The sequence below is a fragment of the Bos grunniens genome, chromosome 21 (genome assembly GCF_055505025.1).
Source record: "Bos grunniens cultivar Pamir isolate PY7600 chromosome 21, Bosgru_T2T1.0, whole genome shotgun sequence".
Taxonomy (NCBI): Eukaryota; Metazoa; Chordata; class Mammalia; order Artiodactyla; family Bovidae; genus Bos; species Bos grunniens.
Window position 1 is genome coordinate 14,530,507 of NC_141185.1, and position 20,905 is coordinate 14,551,411.

Consider the following 20,905-nt stretch of genomic DNA (forward strand, 5'->3'; position numbering starts at 1 on the left):
GACTGCAGCATGCCAGGCTTCCCTTCACCGTCTCCCCTAAAATGATAGCCCAGTTTCTCTGCAAAGAATACCATGGATACCAATTCACTGCTGTCCAACACAGGTCATTCCAAGGTTGGGCAGAAAATCGTAACTCTGAATGAGCCAAAGTGGAACCACTTTTCTCACTGGCCTTAGTTCTGGCCTCTGGAGCCAAGTGACCCTTTAGGTACTGGTGTGTGTGTGCTTAGTTGCTCAGTTGGGTCCAACTTTTTGTGACCCCATGGATTGTAGCCCTCCAGGCTCCTCTGTCCATCAGATTCTCCAGGCAAGAACACTGGAGTGGGTAGCCATTCCCTTCACCAGGGGATCTTCCTGACCCAGGGATTGAACCCAGGTCTTTTGTATTGCAGGCAGATTCTTTACCATCTGAGCCACCAGGGAAGCCCTTTAGGTACCTTTAGATACAACTCTCACACCCTACTTCTCAGTGTTAAATCTCCAAAGCTTGTATTAGACAAGGCTGGATTATACTACAATAAGAAATATACCCCCAAATCATACTGCCTTAAGACAATAAAAGTCTATCTCCTGTTCATGCAAGGGCCAGATGAGCAACTACTTTCTGGCGTTTTTTTTTTCCCCCAAGTGATGGCAGTGATTCAGGATTCATGCATTAAGAGATTCTACCATCTTGGGGTCTTCCTCTTCCATCCACACAGGTAGGGAAAGCAGGATGAAAAGAATCTCACATGGGGGTTATGGGAAATCTCAATGTGGTTAGTATTCCCGCTACTCACACTCTATTGCCAGATCTCAGTCGCATGGCCCCAGTATAACTACAAGGGAGGCTGGGAAATGTAGTTTTCCTGTGTGTGAAGGAAGAAGCAGAATTTGTGAGCATCTGGCCGGTCACAGACATACAGCTTTTCAAGCCACCTCCACTTAACAGCTCCGCTTAACACCTCCTTAAGCGTTCACCTTCCTGTAACTTATCTGAACAACACCCACATCTTCAAATGTGATGCTTGGATCTGAAGCGAGATTAGATCTGTGCAACCTGTGCTGAGGAGACACAGATCAGTTACCTCACTATGCTTCTACTGATGCAACAGCCTCTCTGGCAAGCACATCACATCACTGAAATATACTGAGTTTATGTGAGCAGTGGTTTTTTTGGGTTGGTCTGTCTTGTTTTGTTTTTTGGCTGTGCCGTGCAGCTTGCAGTTCCCTGACCTAGGTACGAACCCAGGCCCCCGGCAGTGAGCACTAAAAGTCCTAACCACTGGACTTCTGGGGAATTTCTGAGCAGTGGCCTTTTTAACCTGAAAGTTAGACTTTGTGGAGCCAGTGGAACCCACATGGAATAGGTGGAGAGTAGTAGAATGTAGTAGGCTGGACTAAGGTGGGGCTGGTGGTCATCAGAGCCTGTACAATGAAAGGCAGGAAATGACCTCAGAGGATTGCCTTGCTCAGTGGAGCAATGGGGTGGCACTTGTCCAGAGGATGGCCAAGAGGGCTAAGGAGCCCTGATCCCCTTCCTGGCTCGCTTATCTTCCAATCCCACCAGCAGAGTCTGTGGGGCATGTGCACCTCAGTGTACCCAAGGTCTGAAGTTCACCAGCCTGCCCTTGAAGACCGACAGAGATCCAGGTATTACTTATCAGGCTCTGACCTCAATATTCTTGGAAATGCCCAGGGATGCTCATATGCCCCAGGAATCCATCCTGGTGAATTGTTGCTGTTGTTCAGTTGCGAAGTCGTGCCCGACTCCCTGTGACCCCTGAACTGCAGCATAGCAGGCTTCCCTGTCCTTCACTATCTCCCAGAGTTTGCTCAAACTCATGTCCATTGAGTCGGTGATGCTATCCAACCATCTCACCCTCTGCCACCCCCTTCTCCTTTTGCCTCCAATCTTTCCCAGCATCAGGGTCTTTTCTAATGAATTGGCTCTTCACATCAGGTGGCCAAAGTGTTGGAGCTTCAGTATCAGCATCAGTCCTTCCAATGAATATTCAGGGTTGATTTCTTTTAGGATTGACTGGTTGATACCCTAGCTCATCCCTCACCCTGGGCTTCCCCATCATACCTGTAGATCACCTCTTGTCCCCCTGTAACCACCTTCTCCAGGTCATAGCCATGCTCACCATGCCGCCTCAGATGTGGACACAGGTCCCTCCCCAAAAGGATAAAAGATGACTAGGGTGAAATGAGCAAACCTTTACTAAAGACCAGAGCAGGAATCATAATGTGGAACAGAAAAGCATAAAATTGGATCCTAGAACTCAGCGCTCCAATGGTTCCTGGACTGGATCATGCTAAGTCTTCTCCTGGCCCTTCCTTCCACCTTAGGCCCTAGTGTAGGGCCACAGCTTGTCTCTCCCTGCATGGGAGGTGGGGGTGGGGGCTTTGGATTCTTCACTCCAGACCTAGGATCTGTACTCTCAGCCTTCTCTGGGCTCCACCTAGGTCTTAGTCTCTTTCCTAAACAACTTAATCATCTCCCCATAAACTTCTACCCTCAGGGAAGATAACCTATTACACAGTCATGTCTCAAACTTCTCTATGCAGAATAGAATTCTGCTATTACTTTTGCAAAACCAAAGGCCCATTAGTGTATTCCCCTAAAATATGAATCAGAAGAATGCTGGCAGCCTTAGCAGATGATGTTTCCTGTCTCTTTAGCCATCAGGATTTCAACAATACCAGGGTGCACTCTCAGTCAGAGGCCCCCATTAGATGGAGCTCTGCAGACCCAGACTCTACAAATTGTAACTGGAGACCTGGCCAGTGAGGCTTAGAGCTGAGGTGGGACCACTGACCTGAGAAGTCAAGGATGGACAGGGACTATGAGCACATTACAATGGCCCTGATGCCACCCCAGCAGGAGCACAGACACATAGGTGGGGACTCCCCACCAGAATAACAAAAGGACATCAGGACAGCCCCCACCCCAGCTACTCCTGGCCAAAGACTTTACTACATCCTGCATAGGCAGCATTGCAAGTTAACCCCTGATCACCGAACTCCACACTTAGGGTTTACTGTTCAGTGTACAATTTAGAGTCAATTTCCACAGTATGTGTTCCATGCTTTACAACTAATACTCCTAAAAGAATCAAACTCAACATGTTTAAGGAAATACAACAGACACAATAAACACTTGGGGCCCTAGCTGGAAAGGACTATTGTTACTGAATTCTAATCTGGCTGCTTATTGCTCAAAAATCAATACTGGACAGGCAAGTGTTGGTAGAAACGGGAAATGTTGCTTTTAATCTGAAAGCCTGCAATCTGGGGAGAAGGTGGACTAGTGTCCTCAAAGCCAACACTGAAGATGCTGCTCAGGATTGAAAGTTTTTAAAGGGAAAAGAGAAAGTAATTTCAGTTAATCATTGAGATAAGGGATCAGACTCATAAGACATCTCCCACTGCTTGAAGGCTCACCACCTCCTGTGATCTTTCTTTAGATGCTATCTCATTGACGCAGTTTGTTCTCAAGATTACTCAAAGGGAAGCTGGGAAATGATCAGGTCATCTGTTAATCATTCTTCATGTTTACTTCTTTGATCTAGGGAAGAACCAAGAGCTTAGGCAAGGTATTGTGTGAGTAAAAGATCTGAAAGGTGTGCTTGGGTCAGAGATGAGTAGAATGTTGTGAGTGCCTGGTTTAAGGTTACTTACAATATAGTTTTGCCAAAGCGACAAGACAAAAGGGGCCTCTTGCAGAGAGCTCTTTCTTGCAAATAACTGCTTACACCACCACACCTAGATGAGCCAATGCAAGACACTGTACTGATTTAATATGTGAATGTAATGGGATGTGGTCAGTGACTCTGCTTTGGATTTTCTTGGGGCATGTACGGTGGGAGGTGGTACGAGAGATAAGGACAAGCTGATGAGTTGTCCGGGACTCGTTGAGTGATCTAAGCCCTGGAAGGTCCTGACTCACTCAGCCCTGGGCTCTGGGAATGTGGTTGCCCTCCTATGCAAGAAGGTTAGAGTCTGGCTCCAGAGTTGGGGGTGAACAGATGGGGAGGAGGTGGGAGATGTGTCAGGCTCCACGGTGGGGTCTTAGGACGTGTAGGGGTGAGGAAAAGGGAGGGGAAGAGGAGCGGTGATGGTGATAAATGTAAGTTTTGAGGGATCTTTTGCCTAAATAAATGAAATGCTGTTTGAAAAAGAGAGCATTTCCGAGGTATAAATATTTTGTCAGTGGTAGTGATGAGTAAACCTTTAGTGAACCCTTGAACTTTGTAATGTACACTACCCATTTGTACATTTTCTGTTTCTTAATTAACCAGAGGGATTATTCAGGGCCCTCTATGTCTGCCTGGCCGTCCATTGCTCACTGGCATCCCCATTAGTGATTGGTCAGAAGACCAATTAATTATTTGATAATAAAATGTTATTATTTGATAATAAAATTAATTGTGTACAGTTCCAGAACACACGGGTGGCCTAAAAAAGCTGGAGTGAGGAGGCTGGATTCAAGGCCTCCTAGAACTTGGGAATAAAAGCAAAAACTGGGAACCCCAGAGAACTGTTTTCCTTGGTCCTCATCACTTGCATGACCCCCACGTCCCCAGGAGGTGAGCATGCAGTGATCCAGGACTGCGTGGAGCACATTGTTCACCCAGGGCCAGTGTTTATTTGCACGACTCTTGTGGAAGGGAACCAGGACCCTCAGGGAGCTCCTCCCTAGAACCAGGTGGGACCATCTGGTACCCACCTCCCACACCTGTAATAGGCATGGTCACCCTTATGGCAGGGTGATGCCCATCAGCTTCTGGATCATCTGGGCATGAGTGCCATGGAAGAGCAGCCTGTCCACCTCTGTGCCCAGGGTGCTCGAGAATCTGCTCCAGACTCCATGCTGCACGAGGATGCCCGGCAGTTTTTCTTCCTGGAAAAAAAAAATGGGACAGAGATAAAAGTAGTGGAGGAGGAGAAAAAAATGGGGAAAAAAACCCACAACGTACATTACAAGTGGAAAAAGAGCATTTGACTTGCCATGGTCTCTTTTTTAAAAAATAAAACTGGGTAAAAATGCTAATGTCACTGGAAGACTCATAGCGAAAAATCAATGTGTCCTACGTCCCAGATCCACTCCCCAGAGCTGCCGCTTTGAACGGTTTGGGCTGTTTCTTCATGCAACTAAATAGTATGCTTTTTCTGGAAATTTCCATTTTCTTGACACTACAGATTCATTTCTGCAGGGGCAGCATGCCCGCTTCCTGCCAAGCCAGCCCTGCCCAGCTTTGCATTATCTGCCAATGGCTTTGGTGCCAGGATGGCTCCTGTTCCTCCTGTAACACTACTGTTAGCCTCCAATGGGGGATGGACCAGGTCCCACTGCCGTCGCCTTCTAGGTATTACCTCCATGTGGCTGAGGGAGCAGAACCATGGAGAAAAGGCAGCCCCATCCTGGGCCCAGCAGGGAGAATGGTTTGCAATCAGCCAGCTCTGACTTAGGTCTTTCCTGGCAGAGGTGTCAACCTCTCTCTGCCTCAGTGTCCTCATCTGTATAATGGGGAGGTGGATGATAATAATAATGCCTCCTTGGAAGGTTGTTGTGAGGATTAAATGAGATAATGCAAGTAAAGCACCTCACATGGTCCTTGGCACACAGTAGGTGCTCACGAAATGAGGTGGATTATTGTCGGCAGGGCTGGGGCCCCTGGCCTTCTGCCCAGAGCTTTATTCCTTTTACTTATTTGCTGATTTTTTAAAAAGTGATTTGCTTTGCTTCCTTCTACCTCTTTCCAAAAACAAGGTCCCAGAGAACCACTTGTCTAAGTTATTAACATGTCTGTCCCTGTTACATAGTTCAGGTTCCCCCGAGAAAGGAGGATCTCAGGAGGAGACACAGGAGAGAGATGCCTGAGGGGAAGAAATCAAGTACACCCTTCTTCTCCTCTACAAACAAAGGAAGGGGACAAAGGGATCTAGAACAGGAAGATCAGGACATACAGGAGGAGGGGGCTCATCTTCCCAATCAGGCATTTGCACATTCATTCCATCGCCCATCAAAGTTTTACTGAGCACCTGTGTGCCAGGCCCTGAAGCAGGGATACAGTGGTGAATGGGATACAGCCCCTGCCCCATCACCTTGCTCCCAGAGGCATCACATTCTAGATGAGTGATCAGGCAAGCACAGTGCGTGGGGATCATGGAACACAGCAGGGGCACCCAACCCAATTTATTGGAGTGGCTCAAGAAAGACTTTCTGGATGAGGGACAGCTAGCACCACAGGTAGCAAAAGCAGGAGTGAGTCAAGCCAGGGGCCATGGAGGCCACTCACTGAACACTTTTCTTTTTAAAGATTTGTATTTATTAATTTATTTGGCTGTGCCGGATCTTAACTGTGGCATGCAGGATCTAGTCCCCAGACCAGGGATCAAATCCTGGGCCCCTGAGGTGGGAGCGTGGAGTCTCAGCCACTGGACCACCAGAGAAGTCCCATGAAAACTTTTCAAAACAGGAGGCAAGTGTTGGCAAATGTCACTCGGGACCTGTCTCTACTCACAACCGGCCTGAGAACCTGCGTGTCCATTCTTCCCAAGGGACCAAGGTGGGAGGGAGGCCCAAAAGCATTTCCGGGCAAGCCCTTTGTCCAAGAGCCCCTTCCCAGGGGTACCCGGCCCAGAGTCGCATTTTCCGTCATGTGTGTGGACTTTATTCTCCCATTTCTCTTCTCCATTGGATCATATTTGCTCTTTACATGTCAGTGCTTCTGGGACCATGGGACCATTTCCTCCCACACCCTGCCTGCCCTCACCATTCACATCCTTCTGGTCCAGAGAGGGCCCTGGGGATCCTCAGGGTGCATGCGATCAGTCAACAGTTCAGGAACTGGCTGGCACTCAGCCTCTAAGAGCTGTGGGGACCAGCTGAACCAACCATGATGGCCTGCAAATTCCCGGGAATCCCCAGATGACCACACCATCTTCAAGAGGCCCTGCCAAGAGCGGGTGGGTGGGTGGAGGAGGAGTACTGACCAGGGAGTGGCTGGAGGCAGAGAGCTTGGGGGCTTCCATACCAGTCCAGACTGAGACAGAGGGACGGGAGCGGGGGGACAGAGGACTCAAGTGGGCAGAGTGGACTGGATCCAGGGCCTGGTTAATTGTGGGTGGGGGATGAGGCTCCGGGATGACTTTTGGGCTTAGAGGTTGAGTATGTGGGTGGTCACTATTGATTCAGGCTTGGAGCATAACGGGCTGATGCTCATGGTTAGGTGATATTGCTGTTCAGAGTCAGATGGAGAGAAGGGAGAGAGGGGCCTCCTGGGAAGCTGAACTGTTCTACACTGTGACCTTGCTGGTGGCTGCACAGGTGCATACGTGTGTAAAAATTCACCCACTGTACACTTAAGGTCATGCACGTTGTTAGTTATATCTCAATTTTTTTAAAAAAAGATTTAAAGTAGAGTCGGATGAAAGTGCTGGAAGAGAATGAGAGCCAGAGGCCACATTCCTGTCTTTCTGCATCATCCATCCATCCATTATCCATTCATCCATCAGGCTATTCATCTATCCATTCATCCAGCTAGCCAGCTCACCTGCAGTCTGTCCATCTATCCATCCATCCATCCTGCCTTCCTTTCTTAGTCCTTCCTGTAAGGCATCATCAATCAGCTCTTGGTTCCTGACAAGCTCTGGGAAATGCTCTCTGACCATTTGTTTTGCCCTCAAGTAAAACCCCTGGGGCACAGCCAAGGGCCAGAGGGGGCAGGATGTGCCCTGGATGGTGGTGGCCACCTACCTCGGGCTCTTCAACATGGTGCCCACTCCTGCTACAATCACGATAAGATCCCTTGAGTATGGGAGGGCCTTCTTATAAGCAACGCAAGAAGAGAGATGAGAGACATTCTTCTGCATCTAACCAGCCAAGCTTCTCCAAAGCTCAGGCCACAGCTCTGTCTGGCATCTCTTGATGACCCTGTGGTCCCCACGGAGTGACCCCCAGAACTCCAGTATGACGTCTCCAGTTATCCCCTGCACTGCTTCATGTCTCTGCACCTTCGCTTCTGTGTGTCTTGCTGTTGAAAGGTCCTTCCTACCCTTCCTCACCTGACTCTTACATCCTACTCACTCTCCAAGACCCAGTTTAGAGCCACCTCTTAGAGGCAGGCTTGCTTGAGCTCTCGGAACGAGCCAAGCACCCATTCTCTGTGTCCTCACAAGCAGCGTGCATACTTCTACCCCAGCTCCTGAAATCACCTCCCCTCGTGGACCCTGAGTTCTGTACCCCTCCAACATTGTCTCCAGAGCAAGCCCAGGCCTGGCCCAGAGAAAGGGTTATATAAAACTGTGTTTGTAATTTTGCTATAATGATGTTCCCTTTTCTTTTCAAGGGTGGTGCATTATTAATATATTTATGAAAGACTGGGTGGAAATGTGGAAGGAGAATTTCCATCCCCAGAGGATAAGTGTGGGGCTGTGTGAGCTTGCTTGGCTGGGTTCAGTCTTTTGTGTCTGTGTGAATCAGAAACCATGTGCGAGATGGCTCTCTGAGTGCTTTTTTCCAGTTCCGATCCAGGAAGTGCAGAGAAAGCAGAGAAGGCTCCCTGGGCCCCTTTAGAGCAGAGCATTTCCCCTGAAAATGTCACTTCAGCTGCCTGACTCCTCCCCCCTCCACCCCGCACCCTGGCACTGCCAGGAACTGGAAACTTCTGCATCTCATTGGGAAGGACCCAGAGTATGGAGTCAAAGATCCAGACCCAGATCTCTGCTCTGTTTCTTAGTTGGGTGGCTTTGAGCATGCCACCTTCCCTCTCTGTGCCTCAGCCCCTCCTCTGTAAAATGGGGATAACAAGCCAGTCCAGGGAGATGTTGGAGAGAAATCGGGGCAGGTGTAGCAGGGAGGGGCTTCCCCAGTGGTCCAGTGGTAAAGAATCCCTGCCAATGCAGGAGACCAAGGAGACGCAGGTTCCATCCCTGTGTCGGGAAGATCCCCTGGAGGAGGGCATGGAAACCCACTCCAGTATTCTTGCCTGGGAAATTCCATGGACAGAGGAGTCTGGTGGGCTGCAGTCCATAGGGCTGCAAACAGGACAAGACTCAAGCGACTTAGCATGCACACATGCACAGGAGGGAGAGAGAGGGAGTAAAAGACAGGCGGAAGGAAAAAGTGAGCAGAAAAGGTACAAGACAGTGTAAAGGCAGGACAGGAAGGAGGCAGCGAGGGCCTCTGGATGCTAACACTTCTCACCGGTGAGGGGCTCCGGGGCCTCAGCTGCTGGCTGGAGGACCTGCAAAGCACCAGCCCATCCCCGCTGCTGTTCCAGGCTCCACGCTCAGGAACCTTCCTGCCTCCTGATTTGCCTTCCCATCTCCACACACCAGCCTCTTCCACGACCCTAGGAACCAACCTTCTAGTCCAGGGTCTCAAAGCGTGGTCCCCGAGGCAGGAGAGACAGCAACGTTACCTGGGAACTTGTCAGAGACGCAGACTCTCCAGGCCAACTCAGATTGCCTGAATCAGGAACCCTGATCTCCACCTGCCCCCTACCCTGGGTGGCTTAAGATGCCCCTGGGGCGATTCTGATGCCTCTAGAGTTGGAAGAATCACCACTCTAATAAAGCACTGTATTCCTTCATTCAAAAAGGATTTACCAAGCACCGGGTTTCCCTCCAATGGTTGCTGGGGAAAGCAGATAAGAAAGACCTGGTTCCTGATTTCCAGGAGTGCAGGTCCCTGGCTTACGGCTTGAAATACCATGTCCATTCTTCATCCAGGGGAAAAGTTGCATCCACGAGAGTGGTTTGCTGGGCTACAATACCTTAGTGAGAGATGGGAGGGCCCGAGTCCAGTTCTGCTCTCCAGGTGGTCTGAAGGGCCCAGTCTCTTTCCCAGGTAACGCCTGTGGACCTCACACGAGCTCGGGAAGTACAGGTCAAGGCATAATGACCTCCCAGGTTAGAATCATCTGGAACAAAAGAAGATTTCGTCATAGGATTGGAAAGGTCATATAGCTTGCCTTAGAGGAAGAAATTTTCCTCTACTCTTCTAGGTGCTCCTGACTGGTTTAACAATTAAACTGATCTGCGATAGAGTAACAGGAGAAAAATCAAACAAAAGTTTAATAAGACGTATACACGGGAGAAAGCCGGGAGAACTGAAAATGAGGGCTGAACCAAAAACCGCTGAAGCCCTCACCTTACATACAACACCACCTTCAGCTAAAGAAAAATGGATCTTGGGGAGCATTGGTTTGGGACCAAACAAATGACCAAAGACCTAACAAAAACAATATAGGAAACTGTTTCGATAAAACATAAAGTCACTTCTTTTTAGACAGGCTACTCAAAAGTAAAGAAAAACATTTTATTAATTCTTTGTCAAAAGCAGACTTTTGTCTTTTTAACACAGAGAGGAAACAGAATTCTAATTTTGTATCAGCTTACCTTTAAAAATGTTTATTATTGTATTTTATTTTTAGCTGCACTGGCTCTTCCTTGCTGCACGGGCTTTCTCTGCGGAGAGCAGGGGTGACTCTCTAGTTGCGGTGCACGGGCTTCTCATCGCAGCGGCTTCTCTTGCTGCACAGGCTAGAGCCTCAGTCTAGAGACTGAGGGCTTCAGTAGCTGTGGCACGTGGGCTTAGCTGCCCCATGACATGTGGGATCTTCCCGGATCAGGACTCCCATCCCTGTCCCCTGCATTGACAGGCAGATTTTTAGCCACTGGACCACCAGCGAAGTCCGATTAAATATACTCTAATCTTAGCCAGTCCTGATCACACAGAGAACTCTTTTCTCATGGTTCCTTTCCCATTAACTTTCTATAACTCCCTTTCCCTGCCCCCCCACCCCCAATATTCAGACTTTATCCTATGCTTTCCCTCTTTTTTTAACCTTTTTACTTTATTTTCCCTTAACAAAATGCATTCCCACTCATACTTTAAAAATTTTTTCCTTACATATGAAGATGTTTTCCTTATTTATTTTAGTAGTTTTATGGTACATATGGGGCTTCCCTGGTGGCTCAGACAATAAGGAATCTGCCTGCAATGGAGGAGACTTGAGTTTAATCCCTGGGTCGGGAAGATCCCCTGGAGAAGGGAATGGCAACCCACTCCAGTATTCTTGCCAGGAGAATTCCACAAAGGAGCCTGGCAGGCTCCAGTCCATGAGGTCACTAAGAGTCAGACATGACTGAGCAACTAACTTTTGTTTTACTTTTTTTTTTATAGTATATTAATTAGAATTCTTAACTTTTGAAAGTGAAAGTGTAAGTCACTCAGTTGTGTCTGACTCTTTGTGACCCCATGGACTATGGCCTGCCAGGCTCCTCTGTCCATGGGATTCTCCAGGTAAGAATACTCCAGTGAATTGTCATTTCCTTCTCCAGGGGATCTTCCTGACCCAGGGATTGAACCCAGGTCTCCTGCATTGCAGGCAGATTCTTTGACCATCTGAGCCACCAGGGAAGCCTTAGAAACCTTAATTTCTTGTGAAAACAAAGAAGTAAGCAATTATAAACTGTTATACCAGCATTTTAAAGTACATTTCATAATGTATAATGTATTTTTGCTTGTATTATTAGAAATAATCTGTTTCTAGAAACATACATTTCCTCATAGCATAATTTCCCATTTTCTCAATGTGGTATAAGCCATGTTTCTAGTAGACCCAAACATCTTCAGGTGTTTGTAATAAGAAGACAAGCTCGAGGGGCCTGAGGGTGGGGATTGTCTGGGTGACCCAACCAAAGAACTAATCCAGGGTGGAGGCCAGAAACAAAGGATGCTGAACGTATCTTCACATCCTTACTTGCCATCTGTACATCTTCTTTGGTGAAAATTGGGCCATTTATTTTATTATTGGTGAGTTCTAAGAGTTCTTTGTATATTTTGGGTTACAGTCTTTCATCAAAAACATCTTTTGTAAATGTTTTCTTCCAGTCTATGCCTTGTCTTCTCGTCCTCTTGACATGGTCCTTTGCAGAGCAGAAGTTTTCAATTTTTTCCCTTCAGTTTTATTGACAGGTAGTTGACATTGTTGTTGTTTAGTTGCTAACTTGTGTCTGACTCTTTGTAACCCTACAGACCATAGCCCACCAGCCTCCTCTGTCCATGGAATTCTCCAGGCATGAACATTGGAGGGGGTTGCCATGCCGTCCTCCAGGGAGGAATTGACCCCACGTCTCTTACTTACATCTCCTGCATTGGTAGGCAGTTTCTTTACCGCTAGTGCTACCTGGGAAGCCCCCCAGCAGGCTAGGCACTGGTGAAATAATTTCTTCTGAGGGCAGGCTTTGTTCAGAAAAGAGTGCTCAGGTGTGTTTCAAGTGGCTCCTTCCCCCTCCTCTACCTAAAGCCTGAGGGGACTTTTCTCTAGTATTCAGCATGGACCTGGCAGAGTCCCTGGAGGTAATGCTCATGGAAGTGTGGGAACCCCCTATGACTAGGTCCTCCTGGACCTTCTAACTCTCAGACTTGCCCACACAAAGCTTCCAGCAATCTGCTGATTACAGTTCAGGTTTTCTTACCCAGGCACTGGTCCCCTCAGAGGTTTCTGCTCATCTCTGGGGCTGTTTTTGATGATGAAAAGGGAGAGGGCTGTTCTCAGGTATCAGTCAAAATTCCTGAAACTTGTGAAGCCATCATAGAGGAAGGGTGGGGCCTGGAAGGACCCGGACACAGGAAAGGTTGGCCCTGATGGGAAGGACAGCTGCTGGGAGGGGAGGGGCAGCGGGGGCAGAAGAAAGCGGAAGCAGAACGGAGCCTCTTGCATCCTCCAAACATTTGCTGCATTGTTCTCTTCCTTTCCATCACACAGGAAGCACAAATAAAGGCAGAGGTGACCCCTCTCAGAGAGGCTTTCCTGACCGCTGATCTGAAGTGGCCTGTCTCTCCTCTACCTGTAGCTCTCATCTCTGTTTAGGACAGTGTGTGTGTGTGTGTGTGTGTGTTAGTTGCTCAGTCGTGTCTGACTCTTTGTGACCCTATGGATTGTAGCCCACCAGGTTCTTCTGGATCTTCCCCACCCAGGGATAGAACCTGGGTCTCCCGCATTGCAGGCAGATTCTTTACTGTCTGAGCCATCAGGGAAACCCGTTCAGCACACTCTGGTGTATTTGTTTGTTAGGGTTCATTGTCCATCTCCCAACACTAGAGCAGATGCTCTGTGGAGCAGGGAGCTGCTCCTACCTCAGCACACAGAGCACACAGAGCAACGCCTAGCATACAGTATATGGTTGTTGAACGACTGAATGAGAGGCCAGAGGCTAAGAACCAGGTCCCCTTCTCCTCTGGTGCCTCAAGACTCCACTCATGGAGGAGATGAGTTTCTGGCTAGACAGGCTCCAAGCCAGGTGCCTCCCCCTGGGCAACCTTGCCTGACTGGCTGACCATCTGAGCACTTAGCCGCGATGACCACAAAGTCAGACTCCATATCACAGGCGAGGATGTCCCCATTTCGTATGTGCCTCTTCACGGCCTCCTTGACTTTGTCCATCCCAAGCTTGTTGCCTTTGTCATTGACTCCTGGAGGGAAGGGAACCAAGTCAGGAAACAGGATTAGGCAAAATGAAGGGTGGTTGTGGGGCAGGGCAGCTCCTACCCGCGTGCCTCAGGGTGAGAAAAGGGGTTGACCTGGATACATTTCAGACAACCAGGAGATGCTGTACTTCTTCCTGTATTCTAGAAACTTCTCTAGTTAACCAAAGACAAGTTGAAGGCTCAGTGACAACCTAGAGGGGTGGAATTGTTGCAGTGGAAAAGAAAAACGAGGAATGAGTTTTCTCTTTCCCTGTCCTGAGAACAAAGAGGATAAAGAGAACAGTGAGTGAGCAGGACTGAACAGCCCTGGTTTTTGGTTTTTTTTCCAACTTTAACTGCTCCTAACTCTGCATGTCTGTAACTAAGTTTGCTTTTCTGTCCCCTAACTCTGTAGGAGCTACATTTTGCACCTATTTTTCCTTTGACTCTATGCTAGATACATCTTGCCTCTGATGTTTCCCCTTACAACACCCTTCCCCTTGTAGTTACGTATCAGAAAGAAGGCCACAGAGCCACCGGACTGCCAGACTCAATTACTGGGTTACTGATTCCAGCCTATGACTGTCTTCGAAACAATGCAGGAGAAGGAAACCAAGATCCTAACACCTTGGCTGCTCATCACCAACTCCTGACTGCGAGCCCTCATCTTATACCAGCCCCTAGACTCCTCATGGGGGTGGGGGCAAAGTTCTGGAGGCATGAGCCTACTGGGTTCCCCTCTCCACCAGCTGAGAACTAAAGCCACCTTTCTATTGCCTCCAAACTCTGTCTCCGTAATTTTTACTTGTTTTCGGTGGGCAGAGAAAGCCAAGATTTGGGCCAGTAACAGGATGGGGTAGGAGGTGGGAGGGAGGTTCAGGAGGGAGGGGACATATACATATACCTATTCCAAATAGGAAAAGGAGTTCTTCAAGGCTGTATATTGTCACCCTGTTTATTTAACTTATATGCAGAGTACATCATGAGAAACGCTGGACTGGAAGAAACACAAGCTGGAATCAAGATTGCCGGGAGAAATATCAATAACCTCAGACATGCAGATGACACCACCCTTACGGCAGAAAGTGAAGAGGAACTCAAAAGCCTCTTGATGAAAGTGAAAGTGGAGAGTGAAAAAGTTGGCTTAAAGCTCAACATTCAGAAAATGAAGATCATGGCATCCGGTCCCATCACTTCATGGGAAATAGATGGGGAAACAGTGGAAACAGTGTCAGACTTTATTTCTGGGGGCTCCGAAATCACTGCAGATGGTGACTGCAGCCATGAAATTAAAAGACACTTACTCCTTGGAAGGAAAGTTATGACCAACCTAGATGGCATATTCAAAAGCAGAGACATTACTTTGCCAACAAAGGTGTGTCTAGTCAAGGCTATGTTTTTTCCTGTGGTCATGTATGGATGTGAGAGTTGGACTGTGAAGAAGGCTGAGCGCCAAAGAATTGATGCTTTTGAACTGTGGTGTTGGAGAAGACTCTTGAGAGTCCCTTGGACTGCAAGGAGATCCAACCAGTCCATTCTAAAGGAGATCAGCCCTGGGATTTCTTTGGAAGGAATGATGCTAAAGCTGAAACTCCAGTACTTTGGCCACCTCATGTGAAGAGTTGACTCATTGGAAAAGACTCTGGTGCTGGGAGGGATTGGGGGCAAGAGGAGAAGGGGACGACAGAGGATGAGATGGCTGGATGGCATCACTGACTCGATGGACGTGAGTCTGGGTGAACTCCGGGAGTTGGTGATGGACAGGGAGGCCTGGTGTGCTGCAATTCATGAGGTCGCAAAGAGTTGGACATGACTGAGTGACTGATCTGATCTGATGGCTGATTCATGGTGATGTACAGCAGAAAGCAACATAGTAATGTAAAGCAATTGTCCTTCAATTAAAAATTAAACAAAAACAAGTTGATAGACTACCCTGGTGGTCCAGTGGTTAAGAATCCACCCGAATGCAGGCAACGTGGGTTCGATCCCTGATCTGGGAAGATTCCACATGCCTTGGGGCAACTAAGTGCTCGTGTCAGAGCTTCTAAGCCTGAGCACCAACTACTGAAGCCTGCACCACTAGAGCCTGCGCTCAGTAACGAGAAGCCACTGAATGAGAAACCCACACACCGTTAACTGGAGAGTAGCCCCTGCTCACCGCAACTAAATAAAGCCTGCACACAGCAACGAAGACCCTAGCTCAGCCAGAAATAAGTACATTAATTAATTAATAGAAAATGAGTAGAGGTTTGGAGGAGAAGGCAATAGCAGCCCACTCCAGTGCTCTTGCCTGGAAAATCCCATGGACAGAGGAGCCTAGTGGGCTGCAATCCATGGGGTCGCTAAGAGTCGGACACAACTGAGCGGCTTCACTTTCACTTTTCACTTTCCTGCATTGGAGAAGGAAATGGCAACCCACTCCAGTGTTCTTGCCTGGGGAATCCCAGGGCCGGCAGGGCCTGGTGGGCTGCCGTCTATGGGGTCACACAGAGTTGGACACGACTGAAGTGACTTAGCAGCAGAGGTTTGGAACTCAACAGTGTGGCTGTGTCCCCTTTTAGAGCACATTCTCCAGTCACAGATGGAGTGCCCTCTATGCTGAAAGTGCCAGGTCCATGGGAGATGGTGACACCCAGGACTTGGTCTCCTTTCCAGCGGCTCCTGAACAGGGTGTGGCCGCAAGACCCTGAGTCCCATTAGTTTGACCAGACAGCATTCCATTTGTAGACGGGAATTGGCATAGGTTGTTAAAGTCAATTCTGTAATTAAAAGGCTTCTGTCTCAAGTATGTGAAATGTATGTGTGTCAGTTAATTTTAATTTACACCAGATGGGCGCCTGGTTAATATGTAAAGTGGCCTAATCAGAAATTCACACCCCACGGGTGGCCGGTTTAGCATTTGAAAGAGACCACAATTGAAAGACCCATCTGATAGGCACCAGAAGGTTTGTTAATTAGCATAATAAATGCTAGAATAAATATGTCAGAATAAGTAAGTGCTAGAAATTATTTAATGCATTGGTGAAATAAATGGTGTTCAAGATAGGTGAACTGGCTAAAAATAATTATTGGCTAAACATAATTGGCTAATAATAATTGGCTAAAAATAATTACCAGGCAATGCCACTTTTGCCAGAAAATGAAAAAATCTATTAATAACAAGCCCTGCAGCCTGTACCCTTTCAGGTGGCGCCCTACGAACACCATCTGGTCCTGCGTCCAGGTATTTCTGGAGGATTTTGTAGACTAGAGGTCAGCTCATCCTGCCTCCAGAAGGTGGTTACAGCTGCCTCTAGCTAACCGTTCACCAAGGTGCTTGTGGCTCAGATGGTAAGGAATCTGCCCACAATGAAGCAGCCTGGGTTTAATTCTGGGTTGAGAAGATCCCCTGGCGAAGGGAATGGCAACCCACTCCAGTATTCTTGCCTGGAAACTTCTATGGATGAAGGAGCCTGGCGAGCTACAGTCGATGGGCTCACAGAGTCGGACACGACTAAACACACAGATCCAGCATAAATTCAAAATGCACCCTTCCTGGTTACACCAGTGCCTCAAGGACAGATGGTCTGCCCCCCACACCCCCTCCCACCCCCCAGCCTACAGAATGCTGTAGGATGGTCTTTGTGTCTGTTTCTACAACTATGTGGAAGAACCACCAGAGGCGAGATTTCACTGTGTGACGGTGGAGAGAGGTGTGGAGCCAACTCACCGGGGGCTTCAGAGACCTGGTGCCTTGTGCTCGTTGTGAATGACCAGGCGCCTCAGGTCCACACCCTGAGGAATTTTCTCAGAACAGTTTTCTAGATCCACGACAGCCCACTGAATGAAAGAAAATAACGACACAGCATTGCTAGCTTGTCTGTTTCTGTCTCTGCCCTTCAGCATCTTAAATTCATCTTGCTCACTCCTGAGGTCTGTCCCGTCAGTGCCCTTGATCTCCTCACTTCACGGGGTCTCTGAGAAGGACAGGGCCCAGGTAGTGAGTGGGAGGTGGGTGTCCTGATTCTCAGTTGAGTGCGATTCCACGACAAGGCAACTGCCTGTGGGGCTGAGGAATCAGGGTGTTGATGGAGTGGAGGAGAGAGAGGAGCACCCCAGGAGGGGTAGTGGGCCGAGCAGGAGGCTGGGCAGCTACAGGAGGGGCCGGGGATCCTGAGGCCAAGAGAAGGGTGCACAAAGTCAGTAGCTTGAGAACACCAACAGCCGGCTCCATCTGCTTCCTCCAGGATCTTGGGGGCCTCAGTAGCGGGGAATTGCACAGGTCCAGGTTGGACCCTCTGGGCCCCTTCCAATGCAGAATCTCCTTCCCCCCATCCTACCCTGGGAGGCTTCCCCACAGGCCTCAGGTCCTCACCCACCCAGCCCCGAGAGGCAGGAAAGGAGCAAGCCAGTTTCACTGTGGGCGCCACACCCAAGGCCTCTTCTGGGAAAGACCTGGGAGATTGGCAGAAATTCTCTACGCAGCCAGGAAGGCTTTCATTGTCTCATCAAAACCTCAAAAAGCCAAAGGCAACTAATGAGTCTGGGAAACACTCAGAACTGTTTGAAAGCAGAGAACAAGTAAATATGGACGACAAACACGCCTTAATTGCCCCCACAGGCTGATATCCCCCCAGGGGAGGCACGCTGGTGTTCCAGTTCCATCAAGCCTTTCAGAAATTCATAAAGGTAACCTGATCCCCTGAAGTATGTCCGGTGAGACCCTGGGAGTCTGACCTCTACTCCTAATTAACTAGGGAACCTCGAGACACCACCCTAGACCTCACTTTCGGAAACTATACCTTCCTTGCTGCTGCTGCTGCTGCTAAGTTGCTTCAGTCGTGTCCGACTCTGTGCGACCCCATAGATGGCAGCCCACAAGGCTCCCCCATCCCTGGGATTCTCCAGGCAAGAACACTGGAGAGGGTTGCCATTTCCTTCTCCAATGCATGAAAGTGAAAAGTGAAAGTGAAGTCTCTCAGTCGTGCCCGACTCTTAGTGACCCCATGGACTAAAGCCCACCAGGCTCCTCTGTCCATGGGATCTTCCAGGCAAGAATACTGGAGTGGACCTTCCTTACCTACAGATTTATGTGTTTATTTACTTTGTTAAATAAGTATTTGAAGATTTTTTTGATGTGGACCATTTTTAAAATTCTTATTGAATTTGTTACAATATCGTTTCTCTTTCACATTTTGGTTTTCTGGCCATGAGGCATGTGGGGTTTTAGCTCCCCAACCAGGGATCAAACTCACACCCTCTGCATTGAAAGGCAAAGTCTTAACCATTGGACCACCAGGGAAGTCCCATATAGGTTTTAAAAGTGGATTAAGCAATATAATTTTTATGAATCCTCTTTGAATACTATAAAATTCTATATAAACACAAATGATCACATTATTACATTATTAGCTATCAAAATATCACACTGATCAGAAATTTAAAATATACTTAAAAATAATCTACTTCATAAGATGACACAGAACACATATGGTGCATTCATCTTATATGACCGAAATAATATGCCAGGCCTTGATTTTAGTAGTCATTATTATTAGTTTTGATGTTTTAGAGTTGGACAAATAGAATATTCTTGGTTAGACGTCATTTCCCTTTCCTGCTCTTGTAAACACTGGATTTCAGAGTCGTTATTGCCTATACCGACCAGAATAAACAAAGACCATTTCTGGAGTGGAAAACAATGGTCCCATATAACTCCTTCCTGTCATTTGTTCAATAGTCAATAAAAAAGGCATTTCGTGCTGACATTTTCTTGTGGAATTTTCAGTGCTCCTTGCTTGCCAGTTGACGAGATTCCAGGAATCTTGTGTGCACCAAGGAAAAGGTCATCAATAGGGTCCCCCAAGAGCTCGACGTTCCTCTTCCTCGAGTTGTAGCAGTGGCAGCCCTTTCCGCATGCTTGATCGCCACCAGATGGTCAAACCTGCCAGGGGGCGAGGGCACAGGGTCCTTGTGGAGAGCCAGGTGCCTGGCAGGATCACACTTTCCTGTGTCTGTGCGCGAAGGACCCTTCTTTCTTTTTTTATTCCTGCAGAACTTGGTTGAACGTCCACTGTGTGCCAGCGCCTGTGCTGGGGGCTACCCTATCAGATCAATTTGAGAAATGGAATCAGAATCTTCAGCGCTGTGTTAGAGTCAGAGGCTGTGAGAGCAGGGAGGCCAGCGGCCGGGTCACCGTGGTGGATGCTGCTGGTAGCCCACCCAAGTCTCTGTTAACCAGCAGGGCAGCCAAAACCCAGTGGGGCGAGTGCTGGCTGCTACTGGCCCATTGTTGGCCTCTTCCAGGATCTTGTTTGCTTTACAGACACAAAACAGACTAAATTATCTCAGTCATGTCTGACTCTTTGTGACCTTATGGACTGTAGCCCGCCAGGCTCCTCTGTCCATGGAATTCTCCAGGCAAGAATACTGGAGTTGGTTGCCATGCCTTACTCTAGGGGATCTTCCTGACCCAAGGATCAAATCTGCATCTCTTACATCGCCCAAATTGGCAGGCAGTTTCTCTATTACTAGTGCAACCTGGGAAGCCCTCAAAACAGACTAAAAAGGAACTGAAATGGAAGACAGATGACTGTAACACAAGATAAACTTTTTTAGACGAGAGAGAGAAAGAAGGGGCACAGATGCGACAGGGGTTAAGAAAGTGGGTTGTGGAATCAGATTGTGTAGGTTTTAGGTCCTGATGCTGCTGGCCTTGGGTGAGTAGTTAAACCCTTGAACCCTCAGTTTCTGCATCGGTCAGATAACCTAACAATAGGACCTGCCTCATACAGTGTCGGAAGGGTTAAGTGAGAAAAAGTATGAGCGCATAGCCCTCCACACCTACCCAGGGCTCAGTGTTAGTGGTGGTGGCTTCTATCACAATTAGGAGAAATACTGTTTTAATCATCTAAGAACATGAAAATTACACTTTTATATCTCTTTAAATACCCCCATGATGGAATTCTTTAATACCTTAACTGCTATGGAAAACAGTACAGAGATTACTCAAACAACCCATATGATCCAACAGTTCCACTTCTGTGTACAGATGTACAGATGCCAGAGTATTCTTTGAAACCCCAAAGAATTGAAAGCTGAGTTTCAAAGAAGTATTTATGCACCTGTGGCAGCATGATTTACATTAAGCAGAAGGTGGATGCTACCCACGTGTACACTGATGGATGAACAAATAAGCAGAATTGGTCTGTACATACAAAGGACCATTATTCAGCCTTTAATAGGAAGGAAATTCTGACATGTCATTCAGTTCAGTTCAGTTCAGTCACTCAGTCATGTCCAACTCTTTGCCACCCCATGGACTGCAGCACACCATGCTTCCCTGTCCATCACCAACTCCCAGAGCTTGCTCAAACTCATGTCCATCGAGTCGGTATGCCATCCAACCATCTCATCCTCTGTTGTTCCCTTCTCCTCCTGCCGTCAATATTTCCCAACACC